Source organism: Ictidomys tridecemlineatus, chromosome 10, assembly GCF_052094955.1.
Source record: "Ictidomys tridecemlineatus isolate mIctTri1 chromosome 10, mIctTri1.hap1, whole genome shotgun sequence".
NCBI lineage: Eukaryota > Metazoa > Chordata > Mammalia > Rodentia > Sciuridae > Ictidomys > Ictidomys tridecemlineatus.
In genome coordinates this window covers 60,731,552-60,748,856 of record NC_135486.1, presented here as the reverse complement: position 1 = coordinate 60,748,856, position 17,305 = coordinate 60,731,552, and the positions used below count along the sequence as shown (strand labels likewise).

The 17,305-nt window shown below is 53.0% G+C and overlaps 2 long non-coding RNA genes across 2 annotated transcripts; one reads left to right on the top strand and one right to left on the bottom strand.

The window, feature by feature from the left end:
- Positions 1 to 10,308: 10,308 nt before the first annotated feature.
- Positions 10,309 to 15,460, bottom strand: LOC144367292 (uncharacterized). The gene is made up of 2 exons (XR_013426614.1): positions 15,135 to 15,460; positions 10,309 to 10,660 (listed from the first exon to the last, which is right to left on the bottom strand). It is a non-coding gene; the product is annotated as an uncharacterized LOC144367292 (long non-coding RNA).
- Positions 10,657 to 15,505, top strand: LOC144367291 (uncharacterized). Its single transcript, XR_013426613.1, has 2 exons — positions 10,657 to 11,264; positions 15,079 to 15,505. It is a non-coding gene; the product is annotated as an uncharacterized LOC144367291 (long non-coding RNA).
- Positions 15,506 to 17,305: the final 1,800 nt, after the last annotated feature.

Here is a 17,305-nt window from a genome sequence, read left to right as displayed (position 1 = left end):
GTCAGGGTGCTGTCCTACCATTTGCTTAAGGTCACTGACTCATCATGAGGCCCCTAAGAAGCTCCTGTGCCTGTGTCAGTCTCCATATTATAGATGAGAGAAGTAAAGCAGAGAGGGCAAGGAGATCATTCAAGGGCATGCAGCTAGCCAGTCCAGGTGCCACTGAGCTGGCAAAGATGAACTCAGATCAGCCACCCCTGAAGAGAGCAACGCAAAGCCCTGCTGCATGTGGACGTTAGCAGCACAATGTTACCGTCTCAGCGTCAGACAGTTCGCAATCGTTCAGGCACTCGAGGAGCCTTTCTTAGTGTGTTTTCTCAGGGAACCTCAGTGGGGGACTCGATGGTTGTCTAGAACGCCAAATTCTGCTAGAACCCGCAGTTCCCTTGGTGCAGGAGGTGGTCAGCCAGTGGGTGGAGCTGGGGAAGCCAGTGTCTCCAGAGGACTGGACAGAGGCCCTTTCTGAGTCCAGCCACTCCTCAGTGGCATTGTGAGGCCAAGGCTGGTTCAATCCCATGTCTGCATTGCTACTCACAGATGTCCAGCTAATTTAGCAAACACCTGTGGAGCACACGCTGAGAGCAGCCACTGACCAGGCCAAGGCTCTGCGGGAGTGCCCAAGTGGTCCTGTCCTCCAGGGGCTGTCCTTTGGTTGGGAGAAACACATATTGGATAAGTAAATGGCGGGCAAGAAAGATCATCTGAGAATGTTGGGCATGACGTGACCAGGGCACGTTGTTTCAGTTGCTGGTGGAGGGCAGGGAGGGAAGGGGCACCAGGGAAAATCTCCCTGAGAGATGACGTTGAGCAGAGCCTGAAGGAACAGAGCCAGCAACCCTAGACCATAAAGAAGAGGTCCATAGCAGATGGAACTGAAAGAGTGGAGGCTTGAGGCCGGGAGAGTCCAGTTTCTCAGCAGAAAAAGATCACCAAGGCCGCGGCAGTGAAGGAGGGGGACGGCCAGTACTCAGAGAGTCCACGCTCTGAGGGGGAGACAGGAGATCTACTTGAAGAAGGCTGTGCTCAGGTTCAGTCTGAGCCATCTCCTGTCAAACCCTAAGGGCTTAGCTCTGCTATTTAGGGGACAGCCATATCAAGAGGTCAGCATGTCCTAGGGACAGAAACCACACCAGCTTTGGCATCAAAAAATGTCCCTCGGGTGGGGGCGCAGCTCAGGGGCAGAGTGCTCGTCTAGCAAAGCCCCGGGTTCCATTCCCAGAACAACAACGAAACCCCCAATGCCTCTCCCATTGCTGGCTGGTTACGTCTGCACACGCCAGCGCACCATCACCGGGAGCTTCAGTGCTGGGACGGGCTCTCCGCAGCCTTCCTTTCTTTTCTCTTTATTTGCACTTTACACTACACATCATGCTCCCGCTCCCCATCACTTTGATCATTGTGAACTTTCTAACTGAGACCGAGTATCAACCCTGATAAACGCTGGGTCCCTCGGGCACTCACTTGGGATAGAAACAGACATCAGGACTGCAATTGCAGCCATTTAAACCTTCCTGTCTGGAGAGTGGACACCGGCCCTGACAACCGGAAGGAACTGCTGGTCCTGTGCTTTCCACCTGCTCGGGTCTAATTTGTCCTCAGTTCACTGAGAGTTGAGCACTCTGGGTCCTCCAAGGGAGGAGGACAAGAAAGCGATGTTTCATATTTAAGCCCAGCCTTTATCATCCCCAAGGAGGTGGAGCTGCATTAGTTAATGGTTGTTTCACCCTTAACACTGTGTGAAAAATCACTCCAATAAGCCCATCCCAGTGCTTAGGTTCCGGCTGCCCACTGCGGAGCCAGTGGTGAATGCACTCAGTCACCTGCTTAGTTACGACTTAGTGGAGAGTGAGTGGCTGGCTCTCCTCTTCCAGCTCTGGTGGATCCTGGTGTTCTCTGATTGGCAATTGTCTGCTCTCCGGCCATTTGGAGCAGAAGTGAAAGGCAGAGAGGGTGAGCGCACAACTTCTCTTTCACTTGCTGAAGTCCCCTGCAGAGGAGACTTTCAAAAACTTACCTAGACAAAGCCAGGCACAGTGGCGCACACCTGTAATCCCAGTAGTTTGGGAGACTGAGGCAGGAGGATTGAGAGTTCAAAGCCAAAGCCAGCCTCAGCAACTTATCGGGGCCCTAGCAGACCCTGTTTCTAACTTAGCAAGACCCTGTTTCTAAATAAAATACAAACAGGGCTGGGGATGTTAAGTGGCTGAGTGTCCCCAAGTTCAATCCCCAGTACCCAAAAGACAAAAAAACACAAAAAGCAAAACCCCACTTATCTAGACAGGAATAAGGCTTCTAGTTCAGTAGGGGAAGAAGCGTCCTGAGAGCAAAAGTATCTGTGTGCACAAGCAGCTCCAGAGAGGCCGGGTGCCCCCCTGGGAATCCTGACCAATGCCCGCACCCCGTCTGCACTCCAAAGCTGAAGAACAGGAAAGCGGGGGAGAAAACCACACAGGCCTTTTCCAAAGGCATTTTCAAAACACCACTGCGCAGAAAAAATCCAAATCTACAGAAGTTGCTCAATCCCAGGCCCCATCTCTCTCTAGGAGGAGGCAACACAAGTGGCCCTTGGGCCCAAGGCAGAGCAAAGCTTTCCCTGACACAGGAACCTGCAAGGAGCAGCGGATAGAGCAGAATGTTGTGTTCCCCTGGACCCCAGGGTGAGGGTTGTCCTCTGACTGGGCTCTCGAGGGCCCAAAGCCAGCTGCTCTAACCACTCCTGCTCAGGGCAGAGAGAAAGACCCAGCATGGTGGAGCCAGAGCTGCCAGCTTCCACCTGGCATCCCGGTGGACTTGGACTGGGGTGTGGCCTGAGTGCAGCGCAGGCACAGGACCATGTTCTCAGTGTTCTCTTCCATTCCCAGGCAGAGGCTTCAGGAGAACCAGGAGAAATGCACTAGGTTTCTCCAGTTCTCCGGGGAGACATTAGCCCTATCTGGGGGCCTAAAAGGAGCTTCTCGCCAGAAGATGAGCTCCTCCCACTGCCCCACCCGGAGGGAGAGCGAGAGCCAATGACCTGAGGCCACTGCTGCATCCGCTCCAGCCCTCTGATTCCCACGCTGTGAACCCAGTAGAATCAGGATTGAGAAGCAGGGAGACAACGATTCTTCCTAGTGCTGCAGGTGACATGAGGACCGGAGCTGAGGACAGGAGGTGCTCACTTCCATGGCCAGCTCTGGATTGCTCTTGATGGGTGCTGGAGGGCTACTGTTTACTTCGGCTTCTTTCCTCCTAGTGTCTTATTTACTGAAAGCCTAAGACCCTCTCTCACTTTTTCACACATGGTGTGATTCTTCTTGCTGGTTTTTCTGGTTCCGATTGCTTTCACACACGCAGTTTCCTGCACACTATTTTCTGTACCTATTTAGGGAACATAAGAGAAGTATAGTTTTTTCTAAAAGTGAAATCTGCTGAGTTTAGCTTTCAAAACTACCAAGAGTCCCTCCAAAAACTGCAGGGTGTTGAGGGAGGGGCACTCTCTAGGTGCGGAGCGTGGTGGTCAGGGAGCTGCTGGCCTGGAGGGAGCTACACATGCATACCTACTCCGAGGCTTGTTCTTACCCTGCTCCTCTGCCCCAGGGGATACGGGCTCCATTACTATCCGTAGCTGTGGAGGATTTCCTCTAAGAGACAGGGAGAACCAGATCTGCTGACCTCCGTCATCCAGCTCTGGGGTTCATGCTGGCGTAAGAGCCCTCAGTGAGGCTGAAGGCGCAGGCTGAACATTAACCACCAGCTTCTCTGCTTCAGAGTCCTGGCAAGTGGTGGACCATGCTCAGCATGTCCCTCTGCCTGCTGCTGTGCAACCGCGGTGTGGCCTTACCCGTAGGGGTCAGTTAGCAGCAGATGGCCATGCCAGTGCTGGTTACTGACTGTCTCACTCATGGTGGGGGAGGTGCCCAGACAGTGCTGCTGAGACTCAGGCTGCTGCCCCTGAGGGTGGCTTGGTGATGAGTAGACCAGAAAGGAGGGCCTGAATCACAGACACCTGAGGATGCCTGTCCCCGCTGTGTGCTCCTGAGGTGCTTGGGACGTTGCCTCACCTCCTTCCACAGCAAGGAAGGGAGGGACAGATGCACAACGCTCCCTGGGCTATGTGGCCCTGGAAGTACCCACAGAGACTATGGTCTGGCTCCACCTGATTCTCCTCCTCTGCCCCTGCACAGAGTGTGGGTAGGGTGGTGGCCTCAATATCTCCACAGCTGGGAACCCAGGGTTTAAGGGCTCTGGAGTGTGGCAGCCATGGGTGATGACACGCTGTGACATACGGTTACAGCCTTGCCACAGCAGAGATCTAACACATACTTCCCAACAGCGCAGGGTCCCAGGAAGATGCAGGAGGACCATTGGGAATGTTGAGTGTGTGTTAACTTGCTTTTAAGTGGATTTTGGGCACTGGAAGTTCGAGTGACTGGGCTTTTAACTATGGCCGTCAGCAGCAACAGGTTCGCAAACCCGCCGAAGGTCTAGTCCAAAGCTCCTGCACCATGGAAGAAGCCACCTCCTGCCCTCTGATGCTGCCCTTACCCACACCCTTGTAGTGGGAAGCACATGGGGTCCACTCTGCCTTCCTGCAACCTGTGGGTGGCAAGGAGTGGCAACCATGGGATTGGACCCTTCCTCCCCCTCACGTCCTCCCCCCAAGTCCCCGAGGTTTATTGGGAGGACAGGGCAGTTTCGACTGGCTTTCCTGCTCCACTGTCAGTCGGGGTCCAGGTTCTGGCCCTGAGTCCAGCTCCATTGCTCCATTCTGGAGAGGAGGGCTGGGACACACTTCCAATCTTGGAGCCCATGGACCTCAGGAACATGGGCCTGTGGACTTGACAACAACACTCTTGGCAACAGAGCATCGTGGGGGTGGCTAAGCCAGACCCCTGGTTCCCTGGAGGACTATTTTATAGCTATTAATCTCCACATCAGGCACGATTTACAGCCCTAACAGCTGTCTCCTGGCAGCATAAACAGACATAAATAGAGCAATATAAAAGACGCTCGTTTCTCTCCACAGTGATTGTCATCCTCGCAATCTCCCACCTCACTATATTCTGCAGAGTTTTGAAAGCAGCATCACAGATTCCCCACAGCTGCAGCAACTGATTCCACGGTGCTGGGGACACATCATCCTGCAAGGCTGATGGACACCTGAGGATCCCTCTAAAGGCAGAGGTCACAGCTCCCAGCACTTCTCTGAAAGCTTGGAGAGTTTGCAAACTGCAGCTAAGTAAACCATAAAATGTTATAGTGTATATTTCCTACACTGTTTTCCCACATAAAAGTTTATCAATACCTTCAGGGATAAATGTTATGAGTTCTCACATTCCATGTCCTGTGCTGAAAACAGGCTTCGTTTGGAGCTCTTGATTTTTGGCAGTGTTTGTTTATTGGACTGTAGACTCTTACTTCTGTTGGGAGCACAGGAATAATTTCATAAGCTTGTACACAAGCCAGACTATGTTGAGACCATCATTTTTAACAATAGGATGCTGTGGTGTCTAGCATGGGCGCACAAAGAGTGTGTAGGGTGGAGAAAGGGACAGGGTGGGGCAGTGGGCGGGGTGGCCCATGTGGTTCTGGGGAAGCCTGGGGGTCCGGTCTCCGCATCCTCAATCTCTGCATCAGGGCTCTGAGAGCTTTCTGCACAGAGCACTGTCCCAGGCCATGGCCTGCAATGCTGCCTGTGCGGAGTTAATCTGTAACCAGGGTTCTGCTCAGAAGAAACCGGCACTCTGAGGTGAGCCTGCTTGCGCCATGTGTATTCTGTAGAACCAACAAGGTGAGCAGCAAGGAACCTCCCGGAGGCAGAAAGCAACCTTGTTCCAGGGCCTATTTCTGGGGGCAGCACACAATCAAGGGGCTTTCTGATATCTGGGTGCGCCAGCCTTAAGTGCCCAGCGCCCTCTCCCCTCCTGCCTTCAGACATGGCACGGCCCCTCCTTGCTCACTTGCAGATCCTTCCCACTGGGGTCTCAACTTGCTCCTTGCTAGGGTCGCCAGATCTACCAAGAGATTTCATGGAGCCGGGATTATTCTGCAGAAACACAGTCATCGGGGGTAGACTGCAGCTCATTCACTGCAGGACTCAGCAAAGTCCTCGACCTCTGGGAGCCTGCGTCCATGACAGAGGGAGGCTGAGAGTGCAGCCAAGGGTTTGGTGAGGATGACAAGTCGTGTGTGAGAGGTGTCCATGCCTAGCACAAGGCCATCTCGAGAAAACGGCCCCTGTTAGCCTGGCTACAGTCGGCTTCCTAAAACTACACGTACCCTAGGAGGAGTGAACCTGCCCGGGGGCCGCCTCGCCTCCCCAGGCACCAGCACCCCCTCCCATGGAAGGCTCTGCTGTGATTTCAACACCAAGGTGTGTTTCTGAACTTGATGGAAAGGAAATCAAGGTGCATGCTCTCTTCCATGCACTGTCCTGGGTGAGGCTCGTCCACGTCGTCCATGCCATCCTGAGGTTGTTCCTTCTCAAGCCACATCTCAAGTTGTTCCTTCTGCTGGTGTGACAGAGCAATCTGATCCTCCACTAGCCTGGAATGCATGCAGCCCTCAGCCTTTGTATTGCTCTGCTATGAACATCCATGTTCAGGCACGCTAGCAAGTGCGTGCATTGCGTGTTCAGGAGGAGGGCGGGGCTTAAGGGGAGGAAGGCAGGGCTCAGGGGAGGAGGGTGGGGCTTGGGAGAGGAGGGGAGCCTTGGGAAAGGAGGATGGGGCTGGGGAGAGGAGAGGGGTCTTGGGAAAGAAGGAGGGGCCCCAGGAGAGGAGGGCAGGGCTCAGAGAGGTTGGCAGGGCTTGGGGGAGGCAGGCAGGCCTTGGGACCCCAAGCCCTTAGTCTCTTAGTAGGACTGACTCTCTGCAGGAAACTTGCCCACAGGTAGGTCCGACTGCACAGGGATGTCTGCTGTCCAGGAATTCCCCTGATGTCCTTGGGGAAGGCCAACTTGGGCATTACCCTTACCGTAAATCGCCCTCTTCCCTTTCCTGTCTTAGCTGGGGTTAGGCTGTGCAGGTGTGCCCCAGACACGGCAGCCATGCTACCAGCTGTTACTTAAATGGAAATTAAATAATCATTAATTAATGGGTTAAAGCTGAATTAAGACTTGAGGTTCGGTCACATGAAACACATTTCCAGTGCTGTGTTCACATGTGTCCAGCGGCTACAGGGTGGACAGTACAGACAGAACTTTTATATCAATGCAGGAAGCCTGCGGGGAATGCACAAAGCTCCGCAAAGGACTAAACGTTTGTGAAGAGTGTGCTTACAATTTTCTTGTCTCAGACATTTTAACCATGGTTAAATTTTGTTGAAAGGGCAGGTAGGTAGTACAGGGATATACACTTGGCAGTGAGGCAGGCCTGGGTCAGTTCCACTTACTGCCTACCGACTGGGCTAGCTAGTTACCATCTGACCCTCGGTCTCCTCGTCCACAAAATAGGAGAAGAGCTTTTACTTTGAAAGGGCTTCGGGAGGATTAAATGATAGTGCCTCCAAGAGGTGCTCTAAGAGGTGCTTGGTAGGGAACTTAGGGTAATTGTTACTGTTTCCTTTTTCAAGTTTGTTTTCTCCAAGCAAGTTTTCATGGAGTTTCCAGCTTTCATTGTTGGAGGTTTCCTATTTCTTTTGATATGGTTGTTCATGACCTTATTTGCAAAAGTGTGAAATAATTCCTAAGCTATGGTTGTTCTGACAATGGCCAATGAGTTGATTTCCTTCCTCATTCTCCTCTTTTGGGTTGAACTTCTAAGACAATTTGCTGTAAAGGAATGAGAAAGAGAAGACATGCAAAGGAGATGTCAGATTCAGTGCAGTAGAGAGAGTGGCCACGACTGTGGACCGGAGCCCACTCCTGTGACAGTTAAGAGACTGACTTCTCTGCAAGGTCTTTGAGGAGCGTCCACAGAAGAGGCTTTTAAGGTGCTTCAAACATCAGGAGACTCACCCAAGATGAGGAGGCTCAGGACACCAGTTAGCCCGATTTTGGTCTGTGTTAGATGATCACGTTCCGGCAGAAGCACCCTTGTGGAGTGCAGGGACAAGCTTCCTCTGTCTGGACAGGGTGTGTGGAACTCCAGTTCTGCCTCCTCAGACTGAAAACTCAGTGGTGCACTCCTCACCTCTGTAAGCACTGTGGCTCTGTCACGGGGGGCCATGAGGGCAGGTGCCCATAGAGATTCTGACCATGGAAATATATGGGGAAACGTTCCTCTGGTGAGCAAACTTCCCCGGGGGGGGGAACAGGCACCCTGTTTCCCATGCTTAGACGCCCTGCAGTTCCTCCTAGGACCTAGTAAGAGAACTAAGGCATGTGCACTGTCTCACTGCTGTGGTAACACCCTGGGTGAGGAGGTGCTGTGTCAGAGCCTTTCCAGCTCGGCCTTGATCTTGGGAACACAGCTCCTGAGAGTAAAGGAACTTGCTTGCCAGGTAACCACAATGTTTCACCAAGCCCTGGTGCTCCTGGACCTGCCCACCTAAGGGTAACCTCAGACAATGGACTTTCTTGAGAGCGGCACAAAGCTCCTAACATTGCATATTATAACTGTAGACTGTAGCTGTGGAATAAGCAGCCTTACTAATACAATAAACAATCAGGTAGTTATGGCACTAATGGCCTAATATTAACCTGTTGGTATAAATAAAGGGGTCACTTGGTTGTTTAAATAAACGGGCCGATTGATCGGGCAGCCATTTCGTTTGCCTCTGCATCTTGTCTCTGTGCCTCCTTTTTATTTTCCTTACAGGTGCCACAGAGCCACTTGTCAGGCCCCGATCCAGGAATTCGAAGGTTGTGACTTAAAGGCCCACACAAGTTCTTTGGATCAGCAAGAAAGCACAGAGCCTGCCTGGCTCTGCACTGACAGGACAGCGCACCCCTCCTGGTAAGGCAACTCCAGTCATCTCCTCCCTGTCTTTCTTTTGAGCATGTTAGTCTGGGTTTGCTCAGACCGTTGTGTTGGACCCAGTTTTAAATTAAGACTCTGTCCCTGGAGCCTGGCAACCCTGACCACGCGGCCCTGCCCTGGACACGGCCAGAAACAGCATCTCCCATCTCCAAAGTCTCCACCTTTTACCTTGAAAAACTGCATTGGCGGGTGGTGACAGGGCGATCGAGGTAAAAACACCTGAGTACACACGTGTGTCTGTCCTTTCTGGTGGATGGGGATGGAGTTTTCAGTGTCCAGTGATTTCCCTTTAGAGATAGAGTTTCAGGTGGAGATTGCAGGCCACTGCCTCTTCAAACTGTCTCTGAAGCCAGGGGCCCCTCCCCACTGGGGAATGGTGTCCCATCAGCACATTTGCCCAGAAGCAGCTACAGGGTGGCTCTCAGGTCACCACCTCTGTGCACAGATGTGTGACAGCTTTGGAAAGGAGCTGGGCTCCTGCCGGCTGCTGGGCTCCATGTCAGAATGGGGCTGTTATGTTGAAGACCAGGCCTGACTGGCTTTTATCTCTGTTCCTTGTTGTGTCCACAGGCACCCAGAATGCACATGGGGTTGAGAGAGCAGCTTGGGAGGATGCTCCTTCCCGTAGCAGCCGTCCTCCCACCAGGCAGTGGCAGACAGGGTCTAGAGGGCAGGCAGCCAGGCCTGAGGGCACTCTCTTGAGTGCTTCGCTCCCAGGCTCTAGCCAGAGCCCCTCTGCACAATCACCTGCACGGAAGCCGAGCCATCCTGCTGCACAGTCCTAAGATGAATGACTGAGAGAAAGTCAAGCTGTCAGGGAATAAGTTGAACCTCAGTGAGAATTCAAATGAGAGAAATGGAGACTGGGATGCTAAAAATGGGTTTTAAAATGAAAAAGCCAACAGGCACCCAGAGATTGAATTGATAGGCACAAAGCCCAGGAGAAGCCATCACGGTAAGAAGTGTAGGAACCTGAACCCACAAACTGGGCCCGGCAACGTGCAGGGCTTTACAGGGCCGACTGGTCGACAGCATTGGCTGGAGAGGGCTGCAGACGGGCAGCACTGTGCCCAGGACAGATGTGGCCCTTGCCCTCTAACTCCCTCCCATCTCCCTCCCTGGTTGGATTCATGCCTCTGCACCTCAGAGTGGCTGCACAGCCCCCAGCCATGTGCCTTCGTGTACCCACTGTCCATTCTAGTCTACTAAACACAGACTGTGCAGAGCAGCAACCCCCAAGGGAGCTCACTGTACGGAGACTTAAACTGTTGGACATTTTCAAGCAGAGACCCTGGGATTCATTCCATATTCATGTGCCTGGTTTCCTCCAAGATGTCAGGCCCTGTCACCTGGCTGGCATGGAAACACAGTCCCCCAGGAGCGACAGGAGTGTCCCCTGAAATGGCAGTTTAGATCCATGTGTAACTTTATTGTTGTGTCCACTTGGTGCCCGCGCTGAGTAGGGAGGAGCCCTTGAGCAAGCGGGAGGCAGTGGAGGGAAGTGGAGTGGAAGGAGCCAGGAGCCCAAGAGTGGCCAGGGCTACAGCTGGGGTGTTCCTCCCGCCACAGGCTGTGGTGCATCCTGGAGGCTGTGTGGGCCAGCGCATGGCCAGAACAACACCCACCCTGCCTCGAGGAAGTGTGGCCATCTGTGGCGGGTCTGACCTTCACTCCCCTCAGCTAGGCGCCTGCTGTTTCAGCCTGAGGTCTAAGGAGTCAGTCACCTCTCCATGCTGTGACGGAATGCCTGGGAAAGTCACCTGGAAAAGACAGAAGATGCATTTGGCTTCAGAGGTCTACCCATGGTCACTTAGCACTGTGGCTTTGGGTCTGAGGCAAGGCAACACATTATGTCTGGTGGTGGATCAAAGTTGCAGATCTCATGACTGTCGAGAAGCAAAAACAGAAAGAGGAAAGGGCTGAGGTCCCAACTAAGTCTAAGGTCCTAACTAAGTCTTGGCCGGAGACCCTTACACGGTACGAGGAGCAGGATCTATTTCCCAGGGACAGAACTGAGGCAGCCGGCCCTGGAGCCCTGGGAGTGGCCACGCGGCCGCCAGCCCCCTCCTGCTCCTGGCCTCCTTGGACTCTGCCCGAAGGTGGCCACAGGCTACTGCTGCCCAACCTTCTGTCCTCTCCACCATCTGGCATCGCTCCCTTCCTTCCATGGCCGCTCTTCTGCCTGGGTGCCTGTGCCTGCTGTCTGGCAGGACCCGAGTGGCAGGATGGGCTGCGAGTCCCTGGGAATTGGCTTCCAGCCGTGGTCCAGTCCTCCTGGGCTGTCTGCTCAGCCTTTGGCCTGAAGTTCCCAATCATCTGCCATCGATGAAATGGGCTCCTGCTGCCTGAAGATGAAGCATCAAGGTCAGCGTGCCTCAGAAACCCTGCTGCCTGGGCTCTGGCAGGCTCATTGGCCGCGCCCTGTTTGTATGGCTGGCCTGTTGGGAAGGGGGCTGGGGCCATTATGGCAAAAAGAGAAGAGATCTCTGAGGACCGGGATGACTGGAGGGGCTGAGGGAGAGGCGGGCTCCAAGAAATTGCAGAATCTAATAAGCACACACAGGTGTAAAGCTGCATACTCACTGGGCCACTTCCTTGGCCTTCCATGCCTCAATGTCTTCAACTGTTAACAGGGTCCTACAGGGTGGTTGTGAGGGTAGCATGAGCAGAGCAGGGCACCCAGGACTCGAAGGCCAGCAGTGGATTAGCAGGGGGGCTGTTGCTGCAGGAGGAGGGCATGGGGGCAGGAGGCTGTCATAGCTTCCAGTGCAGACTATGACTTGGTCATTTGGGGTGACTTTGGCTTCCCTGAGCAGGTGCCTGCGCTGAGCTGTAAGAGGAAGCAGGTCTTAACATAGGTGACAAGGCTGTGAGGAGCCTTCCTGACAGAGGGCTATGGCCAGTGTCATGGTAGAGGTGAGGGGATGTGTCCACAGAGGTTGGCACAGAGGACACGAGGCAAGTGTGCAGCCCAGGCAGGATGTGGCCAGATCACACTGAGACTGGACCTTGTTAGGAGTTTGAGGAAGCCCAGGAGGAGCATGAGCTATTGGTTGCTATGTAACAACTTGCCCAAAGCCGGGGCAGGCTCCCATTGTCTCACCTGGTAGCAGGAGTCAGGGGTCCAGGTGGGGTGGACCTTCTGGTCCCAGGTGAGGCTGGGAAGCCACCAGCCAGCACTCTCATCATCTGAGGCTTGACAGGGGCTGACCTCCAGGGTCACTCAGGTCTCTGTCCCCTCTCTGTGGGCCTCCTTGTGAAATGGGTGAACATAGAGCAGCTGTGCCTCTCAGAATGAGAAAGAGGGGCCCGAGGGAGCCCGAGATGGAGCTCAGCTTCTTACAGCCAAGTCCCATAAGTGCCCTTCCATCTTTTCTGCCCAGGCCTGTTGGCAACACAGATCAGCTCTGATGTCACGTTGGGGGGTGGATTGCCAAGGATGCAGATACCAGAGGCAAATGTCAGGGCTGATGTGACTGCAGTGGGGAGAAGTAATTGGATTTGCCTTCTGGAAGGTGAGGGAGAGTGGGTGGCCCCTGATAGGTGCAGGAGGAATGGCTGGGAGGTGGTGCCAGCCTCCGGGTGGATGACGGCAGCTCAGAGTGCCTGGTGGGCATGGAGACAGCAGGAGGGCTCAAGACACCTGGCAGTTAGTTACCTCTCAGGACCAGTGGTAACAGGATGAGGGAGGGAGAGAGAGGTGGTTCCACTGAGGACCGGGATGACTGGACAGGCTGAAGGAGAGGCCGGCTCTGTGGCCACCCAGAGTCCTGGCTATGCACCTGGGTGGGTGCAGGTTAGCTCCATCCATGTGGGGAAAGACCATTGGCTCTAGTGAGGCATGAGTTGGGGTGAACAGGAAGTCCCTAAGGGGAGGCTGGGACTGAGGCTGTGTAGAGCCGGTCGTCTGCCTTGGAAACCTAAGGGTATGAGCCCCCCAGGTATTGGCACACAGGGAGCGTCCAGCACTGCCTGGGAGTAGTGCCCATCTTGGGGGTGAAGGAGGGGCCTCGGGAAGCTGCCCAGTGCTGGCAGGACCACAGCTGTGTGTGAAGAGGCTTGAGTTGATGAGGACCATCTCAGGGTGACCGGCATGGAGGATGTTCACAGAGACTTCCCAGAGTTCAATGGGGCTAGTGGCCCCCAATCAGCTACTCAGCACCAGGTCATTAGGGTGACAGTGGTCTCTGCCATGACCCAGGATATTCACTCTGGCAGGCATTGGTTCCAGGGACTGCCTCAAACCGTGGGGACCACCTCCCAGCGCCATATCAGGTGGCAAGGCCTTAAGGGAGAGGGCCCTGTGCGGATAAGCCTGCCTAATGAACGTCACGTCCTGCTCCCCGCGACCCTGCACTCCAAGTCCAGCCCGTGACCCAGCCAGCTGCGGACTCCCATCTGAGCCTCTGCTTTCCAGACCTTTCTGCGGGTTGGGCTCCCCTAAAAGCAGAGCATGGGGGAGACTGGAGGAGTGAACTCCAGGCTGAGATGAAGAGCAGGGACATCAGTGGCTGGGCGTGTGCACAGGGTCCTGAGCTGACTTGGGGGAGTCACTGACCCAACGGATATGAGGGGTAGCAGTCCAGGGAACAGGATCTGATCTCCAGAACTGCCACACACACTGCAGACAGTTCAATTTTCCACAAGAAAAACAAAATACAAGACACTCAGAGGAACAAGAAAGCAGGACCCATTCACACGAGTAAAAAAGCAGCCAGTGGAATTGGCTCAGAGAATTCCAGGCATTGAAAATATTAGACAAAGACTCTTTTTTAAAAGAGGTTCAGCAAACTTGAAGGCAGCACAATTGAAATTGTCCATCCTGCAGAGCAAAAGGAAAAGGAGTAGACCTAAGGCCCTGGGGGATGCTGTCCGGAAAGTGGGACATGAATCACCATGGGACCTGAGTCCACCCCTAGGTCTCAGAGCTGAACCGGAAGCCAGGGCTCCAGCAGATACCTGTCTGCCATCCTCTACCCACAACAGCCCCAGCACAAAAGCAGTCCCAATGCCCATCCTCAGATTAACAGCCAAACAAAATGTGGAATCGAAGGGAACAAAGTTAGAAAGAAAAAGTTTGCCCGTGGCTTTAGGAACAAGTATCTGCATGACATTGGGGCTACTCTGCAGGTCTTTGCCTCCCTGAGCTGCACTTGGCAGAGAACGACAGTGGGTCAGAGTCCGTAAGGTAAACTGCCCTTGGCCCTGAGCGAGGTTTCCAGACAGCCAGCATGAAACGAGGCTGCTCCAAAGCCCAGGGCAGCACATGACAGGGGCTCCGAAGGACAGAGACGGTCCCTGAATTAAAATCACCTGGGTTTCCTGACAACTCCCAGTGGACTTGAGAAACTGATGTGACTCCATTTTTGAGAAACCAGCCTCTATCTCAGAGCAAAGCCTGTCCAAGGAAGTGGGGGTGTGATCTTGTCCTTGGAAAAACCCACAGAGCACTCCTAGGCACATACCCACCCTGCTGAGTTGTTTGTCTGTAAATAACAGGAGAGATCTGCAGTCCCAGGTGTCCCTGACTCAGTTAGGCTAGGTGAGGACCCATAGCAACCCCCTAGCAACCACCCATCAGCATAAAACAAGGAAAATACCTGGGATGCCAGATGACCCCCCCCCAGTAGTTTATGGTGGTTGATAACATGTTGGGAAACCATGTAGTTCAGCACGTACTCCCCTCGTGGCCTTAATCAATCAGTTCAAAGGAATCCCCCTCTTGTACTAACCAATCACCCCTACCCAACTTGTTCTGCCAATGAATGTGCTAATCAACGTTAAGAGTTATAGTTTGACTTTCCCATGGTGTGAAATGATTTGCTGTTTGATTTTATGACACATAGAGTATCCCCAAAACCTATAAAATCAAACTGAACACTCCCTGGGACTGCTGTATCAGAAACGGTTGTGAGTCCAGGCTCGAGCTTGTATTAAAGGCTCTTTATCATTGCACTGGATTCAGCTCCTGGAGATCTATTGGGATCCCACGAACCTGGCATTACAATACATATCCCTGAAGGTGAGTGACTGTCATCTCGGTGATGCTAATAATGTCCAAACTTTGCTTTAAAGCTTTGGAGAAAAGAGCAGAATAAACCGCTCCCTCCAAAGGACGGTTTCCAGGTAGGTGGAAAGGTTAAGACCGTTATTGGGAATCTCTCCGACTCCATTACAGCCTTGGGACCATCCTGTGATTGACAGCCCCCAGCAAGGCCAGAGCTCACGTCCTACCTGCACAGATCTGGGAACTGCAGATGAAAGCAAATTTGCCCGGCTCCGCAGCAGGATTTCTCAAGGTTCGCTGGCTTGATGGGAGTACGGGAGGTTTCCTTGGAGTCAGCAGCAGCTGGGTTACAGGAGCCAGGGGAAGCCTACAGGTTAACCCTTTGCTCACAGGCAGATTCCACTGTTGTCCCTTACTGTGTGACAAGACACACACACACACACACACACACACACACACACACACACTCACACACACACACACACCTTAATGAAATGTATCTTTTCGGATCTACAAAATGTTTCTTGCTGATTTCTTTTAAAAAACTACCTAAATAGAGTTCATGTTACCAGATACCTATTAAAATCATTGTAACCCATTTGATTCCTTAGCTTTTCTTTCTAGAAGCTGGGCTAATATTCAACGGGCTGTCCCAGAGCCTGCAGCAGGGTCAGCATCCGAGGCTGCAAGCCAAGTCTACACACCCCTTGTTCTTGAATGGCCACAGAGGGGCTTTAAGTGGTTGGAGAAAGAAGAGTAGCAGTTCATGGCACCTGGAAGCTGTAGGAAGCTGGAGTTCTAGGCCCACAGCTAGGCACAGCAGGACCCTCTGTTTAGGATTGTCTGTGGCTGCCTTCCTCCTAAAAGGGCACAGTGCAGTAGTGGGCCAGAGGTCACGGAGTACAGAAAGCCCAGGACAGTCCTCTCTGGCTCTTCACAGAAAGCTCAGCCAGGACTCAAGCACTTCTGCCCTTCACTGCTGGTTGTTTGGGGGGTCTCCTCAGGTCCCTGCCCTGCCCCAAGCAGGACCTGTCAGGACAATTGCAGGTCCACATCTATTAATACCGTCCACAGCTACTTTGTATCACGGGACACCCACTTACACATAAGTAGCACTTCCTCATCACATTTAACCTCACTATTTACTTTATAAGGAGAACTATTGAATCCTGTCAGAAAATATGTTCTCGCCAGCTAATTTCTTTTCCAGGGACAATCATATTCGTATACAATGGGCCACTATTATCAGCAGGAAAAATGTTCCTTCTAAATGTCAAAAAATTCTCTTCTAATTAATGAATTCCTTGTAGAAAACAAAACCAGGCAGAGGCCCTGGCATTCTGTTTAAATGTGACTCGTGGGATCCCCAGACACCCAGGAGCCTGAGGGCTGGGCAGAGTGGTGGCTGCATTGGCCCCCAGGGCTCAGGAAGAGCTCAGAACCCCAGAGGGCAAATTATGCTTCCTCTTAACCTCTGAAATGCCAGGAGAGGGAGGGAGAGATGAAGGTGGGAGGGAGGGAGGGGGCTGTGGGAGAGGAAGCAGCCTGGGCCCAGCAGGGAATTTCCAAAGGACAGGGACAAGGTCTTTCTTTTGGGAATCAATTCAGTCAGAAACTGTTAAGAGCAGAGGAACTGTATTTGGGGCTCTTAGAAGTTATAATTGGGGAGACTTGGGCTCACGGGGCTATGAATAAAGAAACAGGTGAAGGAGGTAGAAAGAGTGGGAGCTTCTACAGACAAGCAGGCAAGGCGGAAGGTGCTTTTGTAAAAGGTCCCGCTGGAGTCTGCATGGAGGAGTGGGCATAAAGACAGGGAGCAGCCTGATCATCCCATATCACCCCTCTCCAGTGTCTGGACCCACCACATTAGCTGACAGCTTCAGATGCAGGGGGAGCCAGGTGCCCAAAGCTCACCTTCCCAGGCGGCAGCTGAGACAGGCATAGTCCTGTCCCTAGAGACTTCCCCACACCACCTCAAAAAGCTCCTAATGAGCCTTCCATTGTGATTTTCTTTCACTTTTCACACTTTAAATACGTTGATGTGTAAGGGTCCGGCGAAGCATCGAAGGAAGAGACCACACAAGAGACTGGCTTCATGCAATTGGCAGAAGGGGATTTATTGATTCAGCATGCTGAGGCTCAAGGCTCACTCAGGAAGGGAGAGCAGCCCAGAGCCCAGAGCAGAGGTCAAGCAGAGCTTAAGTACACTTTTTGGGGAGGGCGTGGGGCTTTGCATACATCAGAACAAATCATCATGAGGCGCGGGAAAATTGAACAACAACTCTGAGACTTGATTAGTACATTCATTGGCGGGAACAGGCTGGGCAGGGGTGATTGGTCACTTTTAAGCGGGGTACACATTCAAACTGATTGGTTTTAGGACCTAAATAACTACGTG